The sequence below is a fragment of the Tubulanus polymorphus genome, chromosome 8 (genome assembly GCF_964204645.1).
Source record: "Tubulanus polymorphus chromosome 8, tnTubPoly1.2, whole genome shotgun sequence".
NCBI lineage: Eukaryota > Metazoa > Nemertea > Palaeonemertea > Tubulaniformes > Tubulanidae > Tubulanus > Tubulanus polymorphus.
Window position 1 is genome coordinate 1,466,162 of NC_134032.1, and position 13,906 is coordinate 1,480,067.

At 43.2% G+C, this 13,906-nt stretch overlaps 1 protein-coding gene across 6 annotated transcripts in view; it reads left to right on the top strand.

The window, feature by feature from the left end:
- Positions 1-13,906, top strand: part of LOC141909629 (glycine receptor subunit alpha-2-like) — a 141,892-nt gene that overhangs the window by 42,283 nt on the left and 85,703 nt on the right. For 5 of the 6 annotated variants that reach the window (XM_074800149.1, XM_074800150.1, XM_074800142.1 and 2 more), the window contains exon 1: positions 11,354-11,489. The exons of the other annotated variant lie outside the window; for it this stretch is intronic. The gene's annotated coding sequence lies outside the window, so the exon portion shown is untranslated. Of the gene's footprint in view, positions 1-11,353; positions 11,490-13,906 lie in introns of those variants that run through there. 6 annotated transcript variants of the gene reach the window in all.

Consider the following 13,906-nt stretch of genomic DNA (forward strand, 5'->3'; position numbering starts at 1 on the left):
ACTTCAATTGGGGGTATTTAAGGAAGTTGTTCGGCTGTAATCGGTGGTAGAGAGGGTTATAGTTGATAGCGTGCTGTTTATCTCGTGTGGCAGCCGCTATCATAGCAGACGAGTAAATGGAAAGTCGATTGATTGCGCGAAGGCCTCCACGGGACGTGAATCAAGTGATCTCGTAACCGAAACATCGCGCGTTGACCTCGGATATATCTCGTGACCTTGATCGTTATCGGTCGTCGTCGTTGCTCGCACGCAATGCGCAATCGGGATAAACATTCGAAATAAAATACTAGCAGGAGAGAGGATTTTAGTTTTCAGATTGATCAGCTCGTTACCTCGCGTGGCAGTTTGCGAATAGATAATACGTAAAGAGTCATCGATGATAAAAACGGAAAATACAATAAATATAAATATAGCCGCCAGGCAGCGATAATGGATAGCTTAGTTACAGTTATATGCCATGCGAAGACGTAGAAAAAATGTATTAGATATAGCCGCAAGGCAGCCATAATGGGTTCTATGTGCAGTTCCACTAAATGGAATACTGTCTCGGCTTTTCGACGCCGATGACCACAACTTCCCAAATTCACGCCCATTCTCGGTTCATTCAAACCAATTCCACTTGCGGAATCCTGGACCCAGTTCCACTGATCTGTGTTAAGATTGGACTCTGAGTTAACTCTTTGAAAATGAACTAAATTTAACTCAGAGTTAACTCTAACTCACAACTGTGGAACTGGATCATGAATTCCTCAATTGCAATAGTCGAATGTGAAGTCTTCACGCATTTCTTCTTTCGTCGGTAGAAATTTTAATAACGTTCATTTTTCTTCGTCTTTTCCTAGAATGTGCCCGCGCAGGAGCCGATGATTTTAACACTAGGGGGCGTTATGTGTCTACGAAAGAAACACAGGTAGGAGGAATATAGAAAAACTTCTCGAGCATGCTTGCAAAATGACGATATATATCAGACGGTCAAATCGACTGTTTGGGTGGGGAACTGCAGCGCCACCTATCCTGCCGGATGAAGTGACGTAAACGCAGGCGAACTTCGGTTTTCGGAGGTAGTCGACATTTTGCGACCGCTGGATTGAACGCTGCAGTTCGGACCTAGTTCCAATATTGCCGACACTGAAATACGTTACGACCGAGTATTACGTTCGGTTATCGGTTCTAGCCGAGACTAACTACGACAACCGAAGTTCGGCCTAGAGTTCGTTGACATTCAATCAACTGCGTTTTTAGGCTGCTGAATAACAGGAACCCACTGAATTCATTTTTTCAACTCATTAATCGGTACTTCATATGGTTTCCATGGATAACTTATTCACAAGCGTCGGTCACCGACCAATACACAAATAGAAATCGTGTCACCCTAACATTCGAAAAAATACAATCGATCCTGTGACATAGATAAAACCAGATGGATAGTACTTTTAACTATCATTCACCTGACAAAGTACTAGTGACGCTATTAGCGAAAGCTCGTGCTTTAAACTAACCTTTAGAGTACTACTCGACGTCTCGTTGTACTAATTCTACAACAGGGGTTGGTTATATTTACAAGTATTACCTTTAACCCGGGGGGGGGGGGGCTAACTCAATTCATTTTCAATTGAGTTAACCCCCGGGTTTAAGGTAATACCAGTCCATAAAACCGGGCCCAGGTTAACACCAAGCTCCTCTACGATACTTTCTATAAGTGGAATTAAGAACCGATTACTGCTTTCAGAGTCACGATACCGTTTCACGACTTTTGTCGAGGAAATTTCTTTCAAGATACAATTTGTCGTAGATAAATGTCAGTGTGAATCGGCATCGCGTAGTTATTGACCACAGGTCACATTATTTCATGGTATTCTCGTAGTCAACATTTACAAAAATGAAGCGACATGACGCGACCTTATGATGCGAAGCCATTCTGTTACATTAAATCTGAATATCTCCCGAGTTTTCTCTTTGATGTCAATAAGCCTTTTAACAGTTTCCGGGCGCCATGTTTTTTTGGGTACCCGCTGGGTCCGCATTGTTGAATTCTTTGTCCCTATTTTCACCCGTTATTCTTTTTATTTCGCTCATATCTCTGGATTGGATAAAATTAGAAACAAATGACGACGCAATGTATATTATTATTTATATCATGTTCTTTAACAAAGCAAGAAACTCCTCTGAAAATACCATTCTTTCTATAAGGCCATTGTAAGGATCACCAAACAATTCTGATGCAATTTGGTTCAATTCATATCATCAGAACCGAAGCCTCAAGGCCCACGTGACTAAGAGATAAGTTCATTCGATTTCAATCGAAGCGTAGAAATAAATTGAGCGAGTGACCACCTAGCGACAGCAGTCGGAACTTCGCCACTGCGCTAAACATTTTTATACACCAGTGTCGTAAAGCGAGAAAGTGAAGTCTTAATCCTAGGTGTTCGAATTAATCCCGGGAGTATGTCGACATACCCGTGTCGATGATTAAAACTACGACTATAGCGCCCCCTGGGGATGAACTTCATCATTTCCGCTGATAATTAGTCGCTTGTATTTCGTGGCAATTCTCGTCTCACAGCATGTCGTTTCGTCACTGATTCATCATTTTTTTTTTCTAAACTCGTTGTCGTCGTTTCGGCTAGCGATTATCATCGGTCTCGGGAGGCGACGCTGATTGGACGGTTAGCGAGCGGTTACGTAACGCACCTACACGTGATCAGCGAGTGATTTTTCATTGATTTTTGTTCTCGCGAGTTTGATTGATGAGTATCCGATGAGTATCCGGGTAAACGTCTCGCGAACCTGTTAGAACTTGTATAAGAATTTTTCTTTGCTTCTAAAAACGCGCACGACAGTCACCAGAGTCGCGCTGGTTGTTAACAGAGTCGATGCTGATGTCATCCTGTCTTTTAAGACTCTCCATCAATCGTTGTTTCTTGTTTTCCTGAAGCCGCCGCAAATCGGAAACTTTTTCTTATCTCGTTTTTTATTTTTGCTTTTAACACAAATTTGTCTCCAGGCACATATACATACGCGCCTGATTACACACTCTTTCTTCTTCCGACTGAAAAATAATCCTTTTATTTTCTGCCTCTCCTGGCTCTCCCTCTCCCTCTCCCTCCCCTGGCACTCCCTCCCCTGGCTCTCCCTCTCACTCTCTCTCCCTCTCCTCTCCCCCTCTCCCTCTTCCTCTCCCTCTCCCTCTCCCTCTCCTGGCTCTCCCTTTCTTGGCTCTCCCTCTCCTGGCTCTCCCTCTCCCTCTCCCTCTCCCTCTCCCTCTCCCTCTCCCTCTCCCTCTCCCTCTCCCTCTCCTGGCTCTCCCTCTCCCTCTCCTGGCTCTCCCTCTCCCTCTCCTGGCTCTCCCTCTCCCTCTCCCTCTCCCTCTCCCTCTCCCTCTCCTGGCTCTCCCTTTCCTGGCTCTCCCTCTCCCTCTCCCTCTCCTGGCTCTCCTCTCCCTCTCTCCTGGCTCTCCCTCTCCTTCTCCCTCCAGCAGTGATTAATTTCATCAATATAAATCATTGCAGATCTACCGGCGGCGGTGATCACGTGCTCTCACTGATAATACTATGAGCTAGTTACAAGCAATCAGGCTCCGTACAAGGAATTATCAACAGCGCGGAAATAACCGCTCAAAACTAAACAGCACTAATTTGCCGTGTCTTATCACGGCGTACTGTTCATCGACACACCAGTCACCGGGGTTAATCAAAACATAACAACCTATCCGACTTTTGTTCGACTCTGTGTCGAGTCCCGTAATTGGTGCCGAACGACACGCCGCGTTCTACCGCCGACCGGAAGTCGTACAAAGTTCTCGAACAAAATGCGAAGAGGATCGATACCGAATGAGATAACTTCCTGACTATCGGCGAGATCTCGTCAGAACCGAATACCTCTTTTGGGTACAACATGAAAAAGTTGATTGTGAACTGATTAATTGATTGATTGATCATCGATAACCTATTTATTCATCTAAACTTCAGAAAAATGTGTCCAGTTTTTGTTGAAATGGGGGACAAAATGTGCGCTTTTTTATAAAAACGGCAGGTTTGAGATTTCCTCTTGCTCTTTTTGACGCATATTTTTAAAGTTCTGGGTCCAGTTCCACGGTCGTGAGTTAGGATTTGACTTCTCTGAGTTAAAACATTGAAAATGAACTGATTTTAACTCAGAGTTAACTCTGACTCACAACTGTAGAACTGGATCCTGAGTTCAGAGTTAACTCTAACTCACAACTGTGGAACTGGATCCTGAGTTCAGAGTTAACTCTAACTCACAACTGTGGAACTGGATCCTCAGTTCAGAGTTAACTCTAATTCAACTCTAACTCACAACTGTGTAACCATCCAGATCTCTGTAAACAGCAGAATTTGCCTTTTTTTACCTGTAAATACGCTCCCACCCCTGTGAGTCACACCAGTAATAACGATGTGGCTCCGGTTACGGAGTCCGTTAACGGAGTGCGATAGCTCCGGTTATGGAGTAAGGTTAGCGCATGCGCAATACAGTAAAATTCTGACTTGCAAAATTGAGATTCGAAACCAAATGGAAAAATAGTAGGCCTATACCCACTGAGCCACAGCACATACGACTAGATGCTGGATGAGTTAATTCATATTCACCTTATGTCCAGTGTAGTTTCGGAACCACCCGTGCAAAGTTCTATATACTAGCGACGGGTCTGAGTAAGAACTAAAAACCCCATATTTTCGACTCGCCAGTAATACCAGTGAGACGCCTGTGGCTATATGTACTGTTTTTTTTATCGTGGGTCTCAGATGCTAATGAATAAGTGAGGAGTCAAGTGAGTGGATAACTTCATTTTACACACAAAGGACTCGCTGATAATATATTGCATGAATTGGACTGAATTTCCCTGGTGAATTCTGATAACTAACAGCGATACTGCCAGCACTACGAGTCCCATACACTGATGCTGTTAAATCAATACAACAGATATTATATATTATACACATACTATAATGACTATATATATATATACGCGCATTAATACACTAAAACAACCTGCATCAAAATGATCTTCGAATTTCGTTGTAAGCCTAGACCAAGCAATGAGACTTGGGTGCTTTGTAAACATCTATTGAATACAAACTCTCCTCGAAGTTATACAAATCTTGTTCATCCATCTTCATACGCCACCAGTCTTTCGATCTCAAATCAGGCTTTGGTGCTGAAGCAATCTTAGAAAATTTGAAAAAATGGCCCTGTCTTCCTTGGTTCGGTCTTACGTTTTAGCATCGGAATTTTGTTTACGGGCGTAGATGTAACTTCACTGTGGTAGGCCTACAAAGTGTCCGGGCACCAGTCTAAATTTCCCCTCGATCGGTTGTAAGGCTCTTGGCTACATGAATGAAATAAAAAGCCGCTATTTTCAAATCGATTGCACGGACGTACTGAATGTCACACGTGACCCCGCCGATCAACCGTTGAAAGTTTTCGTCGTCTTCACGTTCGGTAATTAGTGCAACCGTTCTGATGTTTTTCCCTCTCCAATCACGCGCGGCGCTCGGATCATAAATCGTGTCGGACGCAGAGAACTCGACTGATGCTGCTGTGAATTCCCTCGACGTCACTTTTAACTTCACACGTTAATAAAAACGTTACGTGTCAGGGTGACGGTGACGGATGACGTTCTTACGGACACGTAACGTTGCCAGAAACGTGCGGTTGAGGCGTCAGTTGACGATTAAGTTGTCCGTTGAAGACATCACGTAGATCGTTAGAGAGCGCGGGGTCCTAAAATCCCAGGCCGTCCTGCTTCCAGAGATAGCTGCCTTCATAAATTTGCATAATATCGCGTCATCGAATCACTCGTTCTCGAATCTTCTCGAAAGATGGCGCCTTCATTTATAGCACCTTATGACGTCATCGTACAATTGTCATGTATATTTTTGGAGAAATCACTCGTGATATTTTCGATTGATTGTATGTTTAAACCGTTCAATCGTTGCTTACAGAAATCAGTGATTAATCTTGCCTCCTTCCCTCCCTCTCTCTCTCTCTCTCTCTCTCTCTCTCTCTCTCTCCCTCTCTCTCTCTCTCTCTCTCTCTCTCTCTCTCTCTCTCTCTTCTCTCTCTCTCTCTCTCTCTCTCTCTCTCTCTCTCTCTCTCTCTCTCTCTCTCTCTCTCTCTCTCTCTCTCTCTCTCTCTCTCTCTCTCTCTCTCTCTCTCTCTCTCTCTCTCTCTCTCTCTCTCTCTCTCTCCTCCCTCTCCTCCCTCTCCTCCTCTCTCCTCCCTCCTCAGTATGCGAGTCGTGGTCGAATAAATTACACAAACCGTACAGTCCAATCAATGATTAAAACGTTCCCGGAGGACTCGTGAACAGAGACCAGTTGTCATTAATTATAAAGATTAAAACAGATTAACCGTTAAACCGGCCGATCGTGCTGTTACACTGTAAACATACCGTATTCAACTTACTGTACAGTAACTCTCAACGGGCACGAGGCACTAACTGACACTGGACACAGATACTCAGGACTTATTGACACTGACCATGACTGGGGCACAACTCTTACTGACACTGACCATTGTGACGAAACTAAGTAAAACTGACCATAGCGACGAGACTTACCGGTACTGACCACTAGATGCACTACTAGGGCACAACTCTTACTGACACTGACCATAGTGACGAAACTAAGTAAAACTGACCATAGCGACGAGACTTACCGGTACTGACCACTAGATGCACTACTAGGGCACAACTCTTACTGACACTGACCATAGTGACGAAACTAAGTAAAACTGACCATAGCGACGAGACTTACCGGTACTGACCACTAGATGCACTACTAGGGCACATGACTTACTGACGCTGACCATAGTGACGAGACTAAGTATAACTGACCATAGCGACGAGACTTACCGGTACTGACCACTAGATGCACTACTAGGGCACATGACTTACTGACGCTGACCATAGCGACGAAAACTAAGTGGAACTGACCATAGCGACGAGACTTACCGGTACTGACCACTAGATGCACTACTAGGGCACATGACTTACTGACGCTGACCATAGCGACGAAACTAAGTGGAACTGACCATAGCGACGAGACTTACCGGTACTGACCACTAGATGCACTACTAGGGCACATGACTTACTGACGCTGACCATTGTGACGAAACTAAGTAAAAACTGACCATAGCGACGAGACTTACCGGTACTGATCACTAGATGCACTACTAGGGCACATGACTTACTGACGCTGACCATTGTGACGAAACTAAGTAAAACTGACCATAGCGACGAGACTTACCGGTACTGACCACTAGATGCACTACTAGGGCACATGACTTACTGACTGACTGACCAGCGACGACACTCGGCGAAACTGGCAATAACGACAAGACTCACTGACACTGACCGCTAGATACCATTGCTGCGTCACAAGTCTCACTGAGACTGACCAGAGTGACGAAACTGACCACACAGCTATGGAAGTGAAAACTTCACTTTTCACTACAAAAACGTATTAGATCTGGTTAGATCTGATTAATTCAGTTCAGTACGAACCGAATTCGATCGAGCGACGCGCTTTGAAAATTTCGATCTCTACATCGAAGAGGCGTGCTTTGTGACGTCATAAGGCGTGATTTTGTGACAAATATCTAACGTTCATTCCCGTGTCCCGCGGGAAATCGAGATTAACAACATAATATCATCGTAAATCAAACCGTTCACGTGAAGATGTAGGCCTCAGTTCGACGGATTCAGTTCGCACGTACTCCTTCAATAGAACAACGTGCAAGCTTCACAGCAAGCATGGCCGCCTCCACATATACACCTATGACGTCATTATCTTTGATGGACTCGTTTGATGAAAGGAGAAAAGATTCATTTCAAACATAGGGAAAATACGGGAAAAACATCTCGGAATTTTATCAAGTGACCATCTGTAACGAAGTTGAGTTTTAAACGTTCATAAACAGTACAAACGCCTGTAATCGACGAGGATAAGTCGTAATGTCTTGTTGTAACTGAGGCTTGCTCGATTTGATATCGTTTTATCGACTCTACACAAAAACATTATCATCCGTATTGTCCCAGTCGAGATACCTGATATCGGTTACATAGCAATGGAGGACCGCAACACCGTTTATCCCACCAAACCGCGTGGCTGCGTCAATTTCAGTAAGCGAGGTCGGTCGAGTGAAATCAATCTAATATCTGGTCTTACCTTTGTCGGAAAAACTAGTTCATTATCAATTAATTTCGAATTAAATGTTTAGGTCCCCATACATTATCACAGCACCTACTTATAAAAGTTGAAATAATTTTTCTGTCAAGTGAATGGAACAATTTTCATTACCAGTTAACTGTTTTTTTATTCGGTTTTTTATCTTAGAATAGGGATTGTCCCTGTTGTTTATTTGGTTTGTAAATTTCGTTAGATTTTTTGATTGAGTGTCCCTTACAGACCCACCACGCCTGCCGGGAGCGAAACTGAAATGTTGAGGCAATTGAACGCACTACTAGCGATCCTGGTGGGCCAACGCGTATCGATGCCTCGATTGCCACAGTAGCCTCGGAGGTTTCCGTTACTACAATTGCTTCGGAATAAAACTCGTCGGCAATTTTCTCTTCTACTCGCTGCGACAAAGACAAATCCGCGCGACGCTCGATCAATTATATCAACTTATAGAATCCGCGACATCGAGAATCGAATTGTGGATAGAAATTCGAAACTCGATCGCAAATTGCCTGAGATGAGTTTCGTCGAGAATTGTCTCGATACCGACAGTAAAACAGCGAGCTGTCTATTGCTGATTATCAGCGCTGATAATCCGTGGTTTAATCTATATTGTTACAGCGCTCATCAATCAGTGGTTGATAGTGTAGGTTCGGACCGGCAGACGAGATGACCGCAGCGCTGCCGCCCGCTGCGATAACATCTCTCAAACACAAACAACTCTCTCCCTCTCTCTCCCTCCTCTCTCTCTCTCTCTCCCTCTCCCTCTCCCTCTCTCTCCCTCTCTCTCCCTCTCTCTCACTCTCCCTCTCCCTCTCCCTCTCCCTCTCCCTTTCCCTCTCCTCTCCCTCTCCCTCTCCCTCTCCCTCTCCCTCTCCCTCTCCCTCTCCCTCTCCCTCCCCTCTCCCTCTCCCTCTCCCTCTCCCTCTCCCTCTCCCTCTCCCTCTCCCCTCTCCCTCTCCCTCTCCCTCTCCCTCTCCCTCTCTCAAATCGATAAGGCCATTCTACATATTCCACGGAACGCTATAAAACTCAAGTCACTGATTTGTTGATTAGTTTTCGACCTGACTCGATGACGTCATTGGACTTCGCAAGGTCATCGACTTCAATAACATCTCGGAATCGAGAATGAGTCGTAGTTGAATAAACGATGAATGATGATAGATGTTAATAATCCTCAAACCTGCCCCTATAGGATCCGAGAATATGAATAGATAAGTCGCTTAGTTAGAGGAATGAGTGTAAATGTTAGAGGAAGATCGCGGTAAAACCGATTAGAAATTTCGCAAAGTGACACGTTTCAATTAAACCGATTTCGAGTCGTTCCGTGATGGTAAAACAAAAACACTTCTAAAGGTAGAATCTTGCCCGGAGCCATCCTCTTATTCCCCGCCACTTAATCTCAACTTTCCTCGAGCACTATTTATTATCATATTAAATGAATAGCTTTTCTTTTTGCTTTGAAATTTGATCGAATTTCTTCCGAGATTTTGCAGTCGTTTTGGAAAATGGTGTCGAAATATTCTCTCAGTTTTTTTTCACAATAATTGTCGGACAATTATCGTCAGATTTTTCTTCAATTATTTTAACACTGTCACTTGTCTGTGGAAACCAAATTGCACAATTATAATCAAGATGAAATGAAATATTCTCTCAATTTTCTTCATAATTGTCGGATTTTTCAATTATCTTAGCACTGTCACGTGTCTGTGGAAACCAATTGCAATTATCATCATGATTAAGAGAAACACATAAAATTCTACCTTAAACAAATGAAAATTCTATCGAAGAAATATCTTTGAACTATAACTAGTCGAAATCAGTGGAGTCGCCATAGCTTGATAATTTTTAAATGACTTATTATCCAAATGATATCTTTAACTTAATTGATTGAATCAGGACTCCAATGTAGCGACGACTTCAGTCACGTGACGAATTTTTAGATGGTGACTTGAGAACATTTTGTGTATCTTTCTTTGGCGATGAAAAATCACCAGAAAACATTATCGGGACGGCTCCGTATTGATGAAAATCTTCAGCGCACATTCATCAATGACACCGATAAGAAACCAGTCCAACACATGCAGTAAACATGCAGTTAAAAAACCGTTTTTGATTAGAATGTTGACAGCGACTGTCAACAGTTTTGTCACGTCTCCCGCGGGCAATCTCGCTTCTAGATTTGACAGGGCAAAAACTAGTGAAATATTTCATTGAATTTCATTTAGAATAAGTGAATATCAGTAATGACTACTTCGAATTGAGTCTCGGAAAATTCGCGGCTGTTAATGAAATATACACGAGTTCACTGTCGATATTTACATTCAATGTTCGGTGTTTTCATTGCCAACAACCAGTTCAACAGTTGTGCTTTTCTACAGATCAACAGTTGTGCTTTTCTACAGATCAACAGTTGTGCTTTTCTACTGTTCAACGGTTGTGCTTTTATACAGTTCAACAGTTGCGCTTTTCCAGAATCCATTGTTCAGCAGTTTCATAGTGTTGTGCCGTTCCACTGTTCTACAATTGCGTTGTTCCACAATTGTGATCATCCACAGTTCCAGCCGTTCTGCAGCGATATTATCATAGCCCGCAATAAAGTGGAGTCGGCATGTAAGTCCAGGCGTCCGTCCATCCACCCGTCCGTGTAGTAAATGTTCTGCGGACTCCTGATTCTATTATATAGTTCGGGTTGTATTTAGATTAAACTCAGGTCAACTACCTACAATTCCACCCTTCAACTACACCTACAATTCCACCCTTCAACTACACCTACAATTCCACCCTTCAACTACACCTACAATTCCACCCTTCAACTACACCTACAATTCCACCCTTCAACTACACCTTCACTTCAAACCCTCAAAATATAGAAGATCTATCGATGAAAACTATTTTTCCACCTGTAATAATTATTATTATTAATTCCACCTGGTGATCGCGTCGTTTCTTAGTGATAATCGCTAATTACAATAGGCCGATAAATTACCGGAACCGGAAGTGTATCGTGTTTGACATGTTTGTTGACGTCATCAGTCGCGTCACATTGGCGGCGGCGTTCAGCTCACTACGCGAATAACACGGGTTTTTCTTAGGTTGTCGATTGTGCGGCATCGATATCTGGCTGGAGATATTGCCGTAGAGTCGGCAGATTCAGCGCATCGTGCGGCAGCTCTTTATACGCTGTGTTTATGAATCGGTCTTCGAAAACTGTTTTTACACCGAAGTTTCCGACGCGTGTATTTTGTGGATATCGGCATCGAACGATTCTCGCTGTTGTGAAAATCGGTAAGTTTATTTCAGAATCAAATAATCACGGATTTGAAATCTCGTTGCAGAAAGTTTGACATTAAAAATCATAGCTTGCGTCTAAAAAACTATAAAACTTGGTTCCCGGTTTTACAAATTTAGTAATATACGTTTCAAATCTTATTGACGTTTTTGATAAAGCAATTTGAAAATTCTAGCTGACATTATGTGTCGTTATTTTGCGGAATATTATCATTTTTTTTATTTACTCTCAATTCCTTTCGGAAGTTCGTCGATGGTACCTACCTACATTTTCACCGGTATAGAATCTATCGAAAGCGTTGCAAAAGTCTCCGAATAAAGACTAAACCAATCTGAATGTGAACGGTTTATCCTGACGGTGTTTGTAGTTTTCGTAGCGAGCTCAACGGATTTGAAAACATTCTCAATAAACTTCGGTCGTTTTTCTATGTTGTTAGAGACGGTTTTTTTTTGTACTCCGGGGGTCTCTTCACCCGGCGATTATTGGATTTCTTTTGTCATCAATATTAGACAAAATATCCGATATTTCCACGATTTATTGTCATACGCATGCGATAAATTCTTAAAAAGGATGTTGAATTCGACGAATGAACAATAGCTCGATGAACTCAGTCGAATTGATCCGGAATTCCACGTACTATGAATGTACGAAACGTGATTGCTTTTTCCTATCTTTCCCGTATTGTTTTCCTGTCGCTTCTAAAAAGCTGCACTCGAGCTTTTGATTTCGACACAATTTTCGTTCGTACGTTCGAATTTCGAACGTGCGCGCCGAACTGATTATTAATTCTATCATTAATTCTATTCAGTTTGTGAAGTGTCAAACGAATCGATTCAACGTTTATGAATATTTTTAAAAACTATAGATTTTCAGTACAAAACACTTTCTACTGGATGCTTTCGAATGGAAATTGGGTGAACATTTCTGTGAAGATCTCACCTGCTGTAATACAATGGAAACCGTTTTGCTCCGACAATCGACGGCTTCGAATCGTTTCACGATTAAAAGGCAATAAAAAAGAAACATTGTCAACCCCCAGAGATCACTCCTGGTTGATGATCGCTCGTGACTGGTGATCGCTCGTGACTGGTGATCGCTCCTGGCTGGTGATCACTCGTGACTGGTGATCGCTCGTGACTGGTGATCACTCGTGACTGGTCTCCATTCTAGCTGTTATGGCTGACTGTAGAACTTAACGATAGACGAGACAAAAAATGTTGTCCGTTTTGTCCAAGAAAATCTGTTGAACGGACTATAGTATGGAATGCTCCGACTTTATCAACCGTGGATTGCACTGTTACAAAATCAGAACGCCGCAAATTCTAATTCTCTGCATTACACACGATTGAATACCCAACAATTTGTAAACTATTCAATGACAGTCCTGTAGAGCGTAGAATAATCTATTTTAAGATTCCATCGAGACAGCAATATTCGATGTATCCCGATACCAGCTCAGTGGTCGCCACATTGACAAGACAAATTTCCCAACTTCGTCAATAGACAGCGCGAAGGTGTAGGTTCATACTGAGGAGTGGGGGGGGGGGGGGGTGGGGTGTTCGAGCACTGCTACGGTTAAAAACTAAATGTGATTTTTTACAAAGATTTTTTTTAAGATAATATACAATGATATAATTGTTTATCGCCTATTCATTGGCTTCATTTTCCAATGGAAATAATATCGGTATTTCCCAGGGCGACGACGTCAACCCCCCTTTGTTTTAACGCACTCGGCTGAACGTATTGTTCGGAATTTATTTCACAATTGCCACGTATATTTCCTGTCGCCATAACTAGCATTGTTGCGTGTCATGCGCGTCTGGTTCTGCGAGGTAAATCTAGCGTGCAGACGCGATTTAGAGACAGTTTTATATTAATCACTGCAGCAGTAGCGGCAGTCTATTTCGATTTCACGGCGCGGACGATGTTTGAATTTGGAATCAGGGTATAAAACACTGGAAAAAGTTTTCGATCAATTAGGGAGGAGAGAGAGCGTGAGGGGGAGTAACTCGCGGCATATGGAGAGAGTGGAGAGAGGGTGAAACGCAGAGAAACGCGAAGGAGCAAGGGAAGAGAGAGTGAGAGAGAGGGCGAGGGAAGAGAGAGTGGAGGAGAGAGGGAGCGATGGAAGAGAGAGATAGAGGGGGGCGAGGGAGCTGCGAGTAACGAATTTCAAATCTACGAATGTTTATTTTATGTTTAGCCCGCAGAACAAATCAGTTGTAATGAAATCAATTCTTTCAGTCGAAGCCCCCGCGGGCACCGACCGAGATGAGGTTTATCGTCTCGCGTCTGAAACGGGACAGATTTTAATAGCTCAGAATTCACTTGTTCGACCACAGCCCCGCAGTGAATAAATACCGCGAGCTCCGCGGTGAAAAAGCGCAGAACGGCCACTGGTTGATTAGTCGTT